The sequence below is a fragment of the Bufo bufo genome, chromosome 6 (genome assembly GCF_905171765.1).
Source record: "Bufo bufo chromosome 6, aBufBuf1.1, whole genome shotgun sequence".
Lineage (NCBI taxonomy): Eukaryota > Metazoa > Chordata > Amphibia > Anura > Bufonidae > Bufo > Bufo bufo.
Genome location: NC_053394.1, coordinates 135,802,978 through 135,815,767, shown reverse-complemented (window position 1 = coordinate 135,815,767; position 12,790 = coordinate 135,802,978). Strand labels below are relative to the sequence as shown.

At 47.2% G+C, this 12,790-nt stretch overlaps 1 protein-coding gene across 1 annotated transcript in view; it reads right to left on the bottom strand.

The window, feature by feature from the left end:
• Positions 1-9,932, bottom strand: part of KIF3B (kinesin family member 3B) — a 29,785-nt gene extending 19,853 nt beyond the window's left edge. Inside the window, exon 1 of the mRNA XM_040436476.1 lies at positions 9,829-9,932. The gene's annotated coding sequence lies outside the window, so the exon portion shown is untranslated. The remainder of the gene's footprint in view (positions 1-9,828) is intronic.
• Positions 9,933-12,790: the final 2,858 nt, after the last annotated feature.

The window sequence follows — 12,790 nt, the reverse complement described above, 5'->3', positions numbered from 1 at the left end:
AGTATTAATCATTGGTGGCAGTGGCCACAGGGTCCCCTCTCCCCTCCTCCTCCGATCGGAGCCCCAGCACTGTAAGCCAGGGGCTCCGATCGCTTACCATGGCAGCCAGGACGCTATTGAAGCCCTGGCTGCCATGTTCAGCTCCATGCTGCTCCATGCTGCTGTGTGCACAAAGCACAGAGCAGCAGGGACAGTGTGAGCTCCTATTTACCCTGATAGAGATCTATCAGGGTGAATAGGACAAGGGTTCTAGTCCCTAAGGGGGCTAAAAGTTAGTAAAAAAAAAAAAAAAAAACACCAAAATATTAAGTATAAATGAAAGAAAGATTTAAAAAAATAAAAATAAATACACGTTGACAATAAACATATTAATTTTCAGCAGATTTGTGTAGGAATTTTTTTTTTTTCAAAGATGAAAATTACCAGAATATCGGCATAAATTATCGGCTATCGGCCTGAAAGTTCACAAATTATCGGTATCGGCCCTAAAAAAAAATCAATATCAGTCGATCCCTAATGTGTACACAGTGACTCCACCAGTGACTCCACCAGAAGAGTGCAGCTCTGAAGTATACAGGCTTTAACTCAGGATCAGTACAGGATAAATAATGTAATGTATGTACACAATGACTTCACCAGCAGAATAGTGAGTGCAGCTCTGGAGTATAATACAGGCTGTGACTCAGATCCAGTACAGGATAAGTAATAAATAAAAAATGGTGATCCACAGCAGCTATCCTTTCAATTTACATGTGAGCCCATTTGCTAACCCTTACTATATTCCATATAATAGGGGGTGGGCGCCATGTTCCTCCATAGAGGACTTGCCTGTTCCAGGATGATAACAGTGAGGGCTCATGCACACGACCGTTGTGTGCATCCGCGTCCGTTCCGTCATTTTTCACAGTTTAGCGGAGGTCCCATTCATTTCTATGGAGCTGTGAAAAAAACCTGATAGTCCTCAGTTTTTTCTCCGCGTCCGTGATCCGTGATTCTAGTCCATCAAAAAAATATAACCTGTCCTATTCTTGTCAGTGGAAAACGGAGGACGGACCCATTCAAGTCAATGGGTCCGTCCAAAAAAACGGATGCACAACTGGTATGTCACCCGTGTCCGTTTTTTTTCTACAAGACCTTGGTGCAATAAAATTACACTTTTCATTAACCTTCCTTTTTTTCCCCGTCAGACAAAAAAAAAAAGGAAGACGCAAGGAAACACAACTGAAGCAAAATCGGACACGGACCACTGAAGCCAAATCACTGACAGTGAAAAAACACTGTCGTGTGCATGAGGCCTGACTCTAAGAATTAGAGAACGCAATGCTTGAATACAAAGTCTAATAAATATACATTTTGCATTATCATGATCCACTTTGCCTCTTCGGTTCCTTGGAGCAGTCATCAGGCAGGAAGTACTGTACCTTTAAGCTGCTGCTTGTAATAATGGCCCTTGGGGAGTTTAGAAAACAAAGCCGAGCTGTGTATGATGTACTCGGCAGCGGTCGGACCCGTGATGAGCGCTCACGATGATACTGCGAAGACGCCCAGTGACTGGACTTGGAAAGCACCGCCACAATCCTCGTCTGCTGATCCCGCTTTTAAAGGGCCAGTCATGCACAGCAGAAAACGCACGAGGAAGCTCCACCTTTGGTTATCATTTGCTCTTGGGCTTTTTTTTTCTTTTGCTGTTCCTACCTGGAAACCATCAGTAAGCAGTGCAGCTGCAGCATGGGATATTTGTGTGTTAATGAGCAGCAAAGCAGGTGAGCTAATCAGACCAGGGCTCTGCTGGACATTAATGTACTGTATCTTATACTCCAGTCACATCCAGAGCTGCATTAAACGCACAGACTACGGGCGTTATTCACTAATCTGAAATACGCCAAAATTAGGCGTATTTTAGACTTCGCCCCGCTCACGCCAGGTCAAAAATTGTGGGGGCGGGGAAGGGTAGGGGCCAGCAGGCCCGCCTCAGTCATCATTTTCTACACCTGTTTTAGGAGTAGAAAATGGTCTATATGTAAGACAGCGAGGAAGTGGTCTTACATTTAGAGATAGCGCTGGATGCGCCAAAGTTATGGAGAGGCCGGCGCCTCTTCATAACTTCAGCTGATCCATCGCCAGCTATGGGGCTTTATTAAGACCGGCGGTCTTAATAAAACGTGCCTCTACGTCTTCCATAGCGTGCTATGGTGGGGATGCTGTGCGCAGGGAATGAATAAGCAGGGGTAACAGAAGGGAGCACTGCAAATTTCGACTTGGATTTGGGTGCAGACATCCTGCAGATTTGTCAAAGATTTTGCGTTAGGCATGCCGAGGTGTGAAAACCCATACCGCATGTGAAGTTGTGCAGATTTCATTGTGGACACTTTCCACAGTGTGCGGAGGAGGGGAAAATCGGCAGCGTTTCTGCTATGTGCTGCTATGTGTGACCATGCCCGTAGGGTATATGCACACAGTGTGAAATAACTGCAGCGTAAGGCTACATGCACACAAACGTTGTTTATTTCCGTGTCCGTTCCGTTTTTTTGTTTTTTTTGAGGATAGGATGCGGACCCATTCATTTCAATGGGTCAGCAAACAATGCGGACAGCACACAGTGTGCTGTCCGTATCAGTATGTCTGTTCCGTAGCCCCGCAAAAAAAATAGAACATGTCCTATTCTTGTCCGTTTTAGGCCCCTTTCACACGAGTGAGTTTTCCGCGCGGGTTCAATGCGTGACGTGAACACATTGCACCCGCACTGAATCCTGACCCATTCATTTCAATGGGGCTGTGTACATGAGTGTTGTTTTTCATGCATCAGTTCTGCGTTGTGTAAAAATCGCAGCATGTTCTATATTCTGCGTTTTTCACGCCCTGGCCCCATAGAGGTGAATGGGTCTGCGTGAAAAATGCATTGCATCCGGAAGCAAGTGCGGGTGCAGTGCGTTTTTCACTGATGGTTGCTAAGAGATGTTGTTTGTAAACCTTTAGTTTTGTATCACGTGCGTGAAAAACGTATCAAAACGCATTGCACCCGCTCGGAAAAAACTGAACGCAATCGCAGACAAAACTGACTGAACTTGCTTGCAAAATAGTGCGAGTTTCACTGAACGCACCCTGAACGCATCCGGAGCCAATCCGTCATGCCCACACAAAAAAACTGAATGTACTCCGTATGCATTCCGTTTCCGTATTTCCGTTTTTCCGTTCCGTTGAAAGATAGAACATGTCCTATTATTTCCCGCAAATCACGTTCCGTGGCTCCATTCAAGTCAATGGGTCCGCAAAAAAAAAAACGGAACACATACGGAAATGCATCCGTATGTCTTCCGTATCCGTTCCGTTTTTGCTGAACCATCTATTGAAAATGTTATACCCAGCCCAATTTTTTCTATGTAATTACTGTATACTGTACATGGCATACGGAAAAACGGAACGGAAAAACGGAAAGAAAACGGAACTCAAAAAACTATAAAAGCCATATTGTAGTGTGAACTAGGCCTTAGTCATTGTTACAATGGATCCACAACAACAACAACAAAAAAAAAAAAACATGGCATACTGATGTCATCCTTTTTTTCTGCGGATCCGCAATTTGTGGACCGCAAAACACACACGGTCGTGTGCATGTAGCCTCATACAGGGCCAGCTAACCAGATGAGATTCCTAAACTCTCATGCACACTGTGTGGATATCTTCTGGGAGGAAATTAACCTGGAATGAAAAGGGTGAGATCTGGGGCAAATCCGTAGCAAAATCAGCAAAGGAATCCACGAGTAAGGGCTCATTCAGACGGCCCTATGAAGGAGTCCGCATCCGTTCCGCAATTTTGCAGAACGGGTGCGGACCCATTCATTTCAATGGGGCCACAAAAGAAAAGGACAGCACACAGTGTGCTGTCCGCATCCGCGGAAAAGATAGAACATGTCCTATCCTTGTCCGCAATCGCAGACAAGAATAGGCATTTTCTATTATGTTTGCGGCCATATGCGGTCTGCAAAATTGCAAAACGCACACGGCCGGTATGCGTGTTCTGCGGATCCGGACGGCAGATAAATTTCACTACACTTTGCTGGTACTTAATTTCATGGTGGTTTTTCCATATGAAGTCAGCGTGTAATCCTCACCGTGTGCAGGTGCCACATGGCGGAAAACACGTCTGATAAATCTAAGGCTAGCCCTCAGATTCCTGCCATGGATTTTCAGTACATGCTGCATTCCACCCGCGAGTTGAGCCTCATCCATGAGCGTCCGCTTGTCACAGAAACCGCAACGAGAATGAACACTTTTTTTTTATTTTAGGCTACTTTCACACTTGCGTTGTTTTCCGGTATTGAGATACATTCTGAATGGAAAGAGATCCGTTCAGGATGCATCAGGATGTCATCCATTCGGGCAGCATTCCGTTTTTGTGATCGGACACAAAACCGCTGCAAGCTGCGGTTTTGTGTCCAGTCATAAAAACGGGGGAAAAAAAAAACATATCCGGCACTGAAAACAATGTAAGTCAATGGTTATGGATCCATTTTTTTAGGAGCCTGAAAAAACATATCCGTCAACCAATGACTTTCAATGTATTTAGTGACGGATCCGTTTTTTCCGTTTTGATTTCACACAACCGCATCCTAATGGAACGGATGCATCCCGATGTCCCCAAAATCTAAATGCATCTGTTGAATTCCGGTATTGAGATCCTCTGCCAGATCTCAATACCGGAATTAACAACGCAAGTGTGAAAGTAGCTTTACCTGCAACATGGATTCCAAATCTGCAGCATATGATGAACGACGTGTGGATTTCCATTATAATCAATGGGCAGGTAAAGGGGTTGCCCCATCTCACACACTGGTGAGGTATCGCTAGGATATGCCACCAGTGTCAGATGGGTGCGGGTCCCATCTATCCCTACAAAAGAAACCCAGAAAGTGAATAAGGCCACATCGGGAAAGCGTGGCCCCGTTGACTTCGACGGGAGTGCCGAAAATAGCCGAGCACAACTAGGAACTCGCATAGAAGTGAATGGTGAACATGCGCAGTGCTGTGAGGGGCCCATTCCGAAGATAGAAGCCAGTCTCTGACACTGGTGACATATCCTAGTTATATGTCACTAATGTGTGAGATGGGCCAAAGGGGTTGTCCACACTAGGAGCCAAAAACCTGCATGGTCCTCAATGTGCCCCATAAAGACAACAAATAAACCTCCGCTATCCACAGACTCGTGGCTTGTGGCTTATTCCATCCCCGATGCAGCAGAGGTTGCAAAAACGCCTGTACACGCAATGTTACGCTGTATCGGAGCAGCCTAGCCTTTTCAGCCCCTGCTGCCCGCACCATTTCTCCTACAGCAGAGATACGTGAAGATAGTGCCACGGATCACTGCGGGAGCGTGGCACTGACTGTAGCTGGGCTCCTGTTGTAACGGCCGGCATTGGAGATAATACCGATGCCGGACGCTTCACTCCCCAGATGCCGCAGTCAACAGTGACAGACACATCTAGGCAGTTGGAGGGGGGGGTCCTTGTCACCATTGGCTGCTCACTAGCGCAATCGGGAGGAGCACCTGGGGTCCTAACAAAGGCCTGACATGCCTGGTCCAGTGGTAGGCTATAATGCCTTAGTATACAAGGTATATCAGCGGATTATAAAAGCAAATGTCTTCTATTGGGGTTAAAAAAATAAAAATAAAAGAATAAATAAAGCTAATAAAAAAAAAAAATTGTGGTTTTAATTAGTAAAAAAAAAAACACCTTACCACACCCTGCTCGCTACAACCTGTATGATAAAGATGTGTTATTAACACACTGGTACTATTTCCAATTCACCCTCTGCCCCAAAAATTATACCAATAAAAATACATGTTGCCCCACAAAAAATGAGCCCTCCTACGGCTACATCAGTACAAAAAAGAATGAGTTGTAGCCCTTGGAATGCGGCGACATAACATGATGTTCTATTATTGTGCAAAAGTAGTAAAAAAAAATATTATAAATCACATAAAACGACACATAATTGGTATCGCCATAATCGGACTGACGTCGTCAACTTAAAATGCAAAAAGCAATGGTGGAACTGCTTTTTCCCCCCATTATCACCCCAAAAAAGGAAATCAAATTTAATAAGTTATATGCACCCCAAAATGGAGTCACTAAAAAAATACAACAAGGCTTCGCATGGCAACATTGTCAAAAGAATTAAAACCGCCGCCAAGGTTCTTATTAGGAAGTCTTGCTTGGCAGAAAGTACTCCCGAAAAATATTAAGAGGAGTATTTTTGGCGCAACCTCGACGATGCAGCCAATCGCAGACCTCAGCGGTCACATCTGCATGAACAGTACTTCACTGCTGCGACGAATCGTTCAAGTAGATGTGACTGCTGAGACCTGTGATTGGCTGCAGCGATCACAGGACCTAGTTACTTCCTGGTCCTGCAGGGACCAGAAGTGGTTAGGGATTGAGCCTGGCAGGACCGTGAGCAGCTGAGAGTGTTAGGACCATAGGAGCTGTTGGATCCTAGGCTAGCTAACCCCTTTAAGATTTTGGCCATGGAATACGGTGCACACCCTGAGGTCTCATGCACGCAAAAAACATATTTTCGGTCCGCATCTGATCCACATTTTTTGCGGACCCGTTCACTTCTATGGGGCCACAGAAAATGCGCAGCACACGGATGTTATAGAGCATGTCATATTCTTGTCCATTTGGCGGACAAGAATAGGCATTTCTACAATGGGGCCTGCGAAAAGTGCGGGATGCACATGAACCGCATCTGTATTTTGCGGATCCGCAATTAGCACATTTTTTCCGATGTAACGTACACTTTTGTACCGCAAACAAAAAAAAAAAAACATGCAATGTGTAAACCCAAGCACAGGCCTGATTCAGACAGCCGCACCGATTCCCGGAGGCCTGTATGGAGGTTCTGCAGCAGCAGGTGCATCCGCTTCCGTCTCCGGACCCATTCATTTGAATGATTTAGCCTTGGACGGAAAACAGACAATAACAACAGACGTAGATGGAAACCACCGCCCCCTAGATAAGGCCGGGTTTACACCTCGCGGATCCGTTTTTTGTGATGGATTTCAAAACCCCATTACAATCACTTATCCCCCAGCCACAGAAGCGTCCAATTGGCAGCGTCCAACCGCCAATCAAATTTCCTCGTTTGAATCGGACGGTGGTCATGCATGCGCACTACTGCTTCTTTCAACTCTATGGGAAGTACTGCAGCCCAGGTGTGCATTATGAGGTTCTGCAGCAGCCCAGGTGTGCATTATGAGGTTCTGCGGCAGCCCAGGTGTGCATTATGAGGTTCTGCGGCAGCCGAGGTGTGCATTATGAGGTTCTGCCGCAGCCCAGGTGTGCATTATGAGGTTCTGCCGCAGCCCAGGTGTGCATTATGAGGTTCTGCCGCAGCCCAGGTGTGCATTATGAGGTTCTGCCGCAGCCCAGGTGTGCATTATGAGGTTCTGCGGCAGCCGAGGTGTGCATTATGAGGTTCTGCGGCAGCCGAGGTGTGCATTATGAGGTTCTGCGGCAGCCGAGGTGTGCATTATGAGGTTCTGCGGCAGCCCAGGTGTGCATTATGAGGTTCTGCGGCAGCCCAGGTGTGCATTATGAGGTTCTGCGGCAGCCCAGGTGTGCATTATGAGGTTCTGCGGCAGCCGAGGTGTGCATTATGAGGTTCTGCGGCAGCCGAGGTGTGCATTATGAGATTCTGCGGCAGCCGAGGTGTGCATTATGAGGTTCTGCGGCAGCCGAGGTGTGCATTATGAGATTCTGCGGCAGCCCAGGTGTGCATTATGAGGTTCTGCGGCAGCCCAGGTGTGCATTATGAGATTCTGCGGCAGCCGAGGTGTGCATTATGAGGTTCTGCGGCAGCCGAGGTGTGCATTATGAGGTTCTGCGGCAGCCCAGGTGTGCATTATGAGATTCTGCGGCAGCCGAGGTGTGCATTATGAGGTTCTGCGGCAGCCGAGGTGTGCATTATGAGGTTCTGCGGCAGCCGAGGTGTGCATTATGAGATTCTGCGGCAGCCGAGGTGTGCATTATGAGATTCTGCGGCAGCCCAGGTGTGCATTAGGAGGTTCTGCAGCAGCCCAGGTGTGCATTATGAGGTTCTGCAGCAGCCCAGGTGTGCATTATGAGGTTCTGCAGCAGCCCAGGTGTGCATTATGAGGTTCTGCAGCAGCCCAGGTGTGCATTATGAGGTTCTGCAGCAGCCCAGGTGTGCATTATGAGGTTCTGCAGCAGCCCAGGTGTGCATTATGAGGTTCTGCAGCAGCCCAGGTGTGCATTATGAGGTTCTGCAGCAGCCCAGGTGTGCATTATGAGGTTCTGCAGCAGCCCAGGTGTGCATTATGAGGTTCTGCAGCAGCCCAGGTGTGTATTAGAAGGTTCTGCGGCAGCCCAGGTGTGCATTACGGGGTTCTGCAGCAGCCCAGGTGTGCATTACGGGATCCTGCAGCAGCCCAGGTGTGCATTAGAAGGTTCTGCAGCAGCCCAGGTGTGCATTAGAAGGTTCTGCAGCAGCTGAGGTGTGTATTAGGAGGTTCTGCAGCAGCTGAGGTGTGTATTAGGAGGTTCTGCAGCAGCTGAGGTGTGTATTAGGAGGTTCTGCAGCAGCTGAGGTGTGTATTAGGAGGTTCTGCAGCAGCTGAGGTGTGCATTATGAGGTTCTGCAGCAGCCAATGTGTGCATTATGAGGTTCTGCAGCAGCTGAGGTGTGCATTATGAGGTTCTGCAGCAGCTGAGGTGAGTATACTGGGAACTACACTTCAGTAAATCAGTTACTGACACAGGGAAATGAACTGTCCCAGACGGCTTCTGTCCGGGTGTAGTGATGATCATCTCTATAAAAACCATGGGGGGGGACGGGATTCCTTCCTCAGATCCAAGATAAACCAGTGACCAGTAGAAGACGATACTAGGACGCCGGTCACGTTGTATACATCAGATACTAAATACGACATCACTGGATCAAACACTAGATACAGAATCATAACAACAATCATTAGACATGATGGCATTGAGTCAGGTGGATATGACATCATCAGACCAGGCACTAGGCGTGGTATCATTAAGGATACATTCACACTAGCGTTAATTCTTTACCGGTATTGAGTTCCGTCCTAGGGGCTCAATACCGGAAAAAGAACGCTTCAGTTTTGTCCAAATGCAATCTGAATGGCGAGCATCAGGACAACTTCTGTTCAGTCACTTTTATGGTATTTGGCCGGAGAAAATACTGCAGCAAAATTCCGGAACACTTGCCGGATCCGGCATTATTTTCCATTGAAATGTATTACTACCAAGTGTTACGGAAAAAACTATCCGGTTTTCCAGTCTGCGCATTCACAGACCTTTAAAAATGTGAAAAAAATAAATACCGGATCCATTTTTCCCAGATGACACCGGAGAGACGGATCCGGTATTTCAATGCGTTTGCACACAGATTTCCGGATTCGGCAGGCAGTTCTTCTAACGCTAGTGTGAAAGTGACCTTAGTCAGGTACTGTGACATCATCAGATCAGACACTAGCAATGATATTATTGAGTCAGGTGGATATGACATCAGATCAGGCACTAGATATGACATCATCGCATCAGGCAGACATGGGATTGTATTTAGGGGGTCCATCCAGGGTCACTCATACATACCAGTATATATGTTTCCGGGGTATCACATAGCTGAGCCTGGACTGCCGGTGTACAATATACAGTCTCCGGACTACCCTCCACTAATCCCCTCCCAGCACAGAGGCCATGCTGCTGCCCGCTCCTGTGCCCTCCTGCCGGCCTCCCTGTGCAGCTGCACCCCACTGCGGCCCCGGGAGCTGCCCCTCACCTGCCATGTCCCTGTAACCGGTCACTCCGTCCCTCTGTCCCGGCGCCGGATGCCGACTGACCGCCGGCTCTCACTTCCTTAGCAACAGGCCCGGCGACGACGCGCTCACTTCCTTAGAAACGGTCAACAGGCCGCGGTTTGTACTTCCTTAGCAACAGCAGCCTGACCACGCCCATACGCTGCAGTCCTTTAGTCTCTAGTCATCCCAGTGCCTTTCTCCCCTTGCTGGGACCTGTAGTTCTCCACCTGTGCTCAATAATACAATAATATTCTGCCGACTTCTATAGTTTTACCATAAATGGATCTCCACAGGCTTCAAGAAGATGCTGGGACTTGTAGTGCCACCAGTTTTATGGACATAGTGAGGCACTTGTATTTATTACAGACATTCTTGCACTGTTGGGTCATTTCTAGGGACTACAGGAAGCAGTTGTAGATCAGGGTACACTGGTTGTCATGGCGACTTTGCCATCCACATCAATGTCCACACACAACTCAGAGGATGTGGATATTGATGCCGATGGTGATTTTGAGCCATCTAAGGCCGCATCCATATTTCTCGTTCGCGTCGCAAACCGATCGCAGAAGGTTTAACTGACCTGATCTCACAGCATCATAGGCAGGACTGGCGTCAGCACCCGGCAAACCCGGGCAACAGGGGCGTAGCTAAAGGCTCATGGGCCCTGGTGCAAGAGTTAGGCTTGGGCCCCCCTTCCCTCAGTGCTTAGTGTGTCTTCTTATGCAGCACAAGGGTCTTTGGGCCCCCTCAGGCTCCTGGGCCCGGTAGCGACTGCTACCTCTGCACCCCCTATAGCTACGCCCCTGCCGGGCAAGTGGCCAGTGTATTTAAAGGGATTCTGTCACCAGGTTTCACCCCTGTCAGCTAAACATATGCTGATGTTCAGGGCCTCATCAGGATTCCTAATGTGGGCTTCTAAATGTGATCCGTAGCCTTATTTTGCTAAAAAAACAGGTTTTACTAACCTGTCACTCAAAGAAATAAGGTGCCCAAGGGGATGTCAAGGGATGCAAGGTGCCCGCCGCACCCACCGCCGTTCGTGCCCAGCGCCGCCTTTCCAGACTTCTGCACCGCCTCCTAATCCTCTGTGCCGCCTCTCGCTCTCGCTGTAAGATATCGCGCGTGCGCACAGGGCTCTGAGAGGCTGGCGCCAGAGTGCAGGTCATACCTGGGTTGAGCGAAGTGCCGGCGCATGCGCACTTCGCTTTAAGAAGCCAAATCGAGAAGTCCGCACGGGGGCGCATCAGGCAGAGCCCTGTGCGCACGCGCGAGATCTTACAGCAGGAGGAGGGGGGATGGAGGGAGAGCGAGAGGCGGCACAGAGGATTAGGAGGCGGTGCAGAAGGCTGGAAAGGCGGCGCTGGGCACTAACGGCGGTGGGTGCGGCAGGCACCTTGCATCCCTTGACATCCCCTGACATCCCCTTGGGCACCTTATTTCTTTGAGTGACAGGTTAGTAAAACCAGTTTTTTTTTTGCAAAATAAGGCTACGGATCACATTTAGAAGCCCACATTAGGAATCCTGATGAGGCCGTGAACATCAGCATATGTTTAGCTGACAGGGGTGAAACCTGGTGACAGAATCCCTTTAAGTCTAATTTATCCTCTATTTCTGAAATGTTTCTGTTGGGATTTGGAACTCACAACCTTCTACGTTAGAGGCAAGAACCTTAACCACTGAGCTCAATACTAAACTGAAGGTGAGTTTTTTTTTCTCCCTGGCTGTGGCGCTCTCCGCTGCGATTGGACAGTGCTACAGCCAGGGCAGTCTCCTCCTCCCTGTACCGATGCGAAAATTAGCATACAGGGCAGGAGAATACAATGGGGGCCACAGCGGGCGAACGGAGCGGCGCCCAGAAAAAATAGTAAGCGCTGTTAGATCCCAGCTGTATGCCCTACATACCCTGATACTTAGTTTATAAAGTCTGGACTAATGAAAGGTTCTCTTTAACATGAGGCTCTATAGTCCAGTGGTTAAAGTTCTTGACTTTAATTGTAGAAGGCTGTGAGTTTGAATCCCAGCAGAATCATTAAAGAAAATAGAGGCTAAATAAAACTTAACCCCTTAAGGACTCGGCCCTATTTCACCTTACGGACTTGGCCATTTTTTGCAAATCTGACCAGTGTCACTTTAAGTGCTGATAACTTTAAAACGCTTTGACTTATCCAGGCCATTCTTTTTCATCACATATTGTACTTCATGACACTGATAAAATGAAGTAAAAAAAATTCATTTTTATTTATAAGAAAATACCAAATTTACCAAAAATTTGTAAAAAATTGCAAATTTCAAAGTTTCAATTTCTCTACTTCTATAATACATAGTAATACCTCCAAAAATAGTTATTACTTTACATTCCCCATATGTCTACTTCATGTTTGGATCATTTTGGGAATGATATTTTATTTTTTGGGGATGTTACAAGGCTTAGAAGCAAATCTTGAAATTTTTCAGAAATTTTCAAAAACCCAATTTTTAGGGACCAGTTCAGGTCTGAAGTCACTTTGCGAGGCATACATAATAGAAACCACCCAAAAAAGACCCCATTCTATAAATTACCCCCCTCAAGGTATTCAAAACTGATTTTACAAACGTCGTTAACCCTTTAGGTGTTCCACAAGAATTAATAAAAAATAGAGATACAATTTCAAAATTTCACTTTTTTGGCAGATTTTCCATTTTAATATTTTTTTTCCAGTTACAAAGCAAGGGTTAACAGCCAAACCAAACTCAATATTTATGGCCCTGATTCTGTAGTTTACAGAAACACCCCATATATGGTCGTAAACTACTGTATGGGCACACGGCAGGGCGCAGAAGGAAAGGAATGCCATACGGTTTTTGGAAGGCAGATTTTGCTGGACTGTTTTTTTTTAAACCATGTGCCTGCCATTTGAAGCCCCCCTGATGCAACCCTAGAGTAGAAACTCCATAAAAGTGAC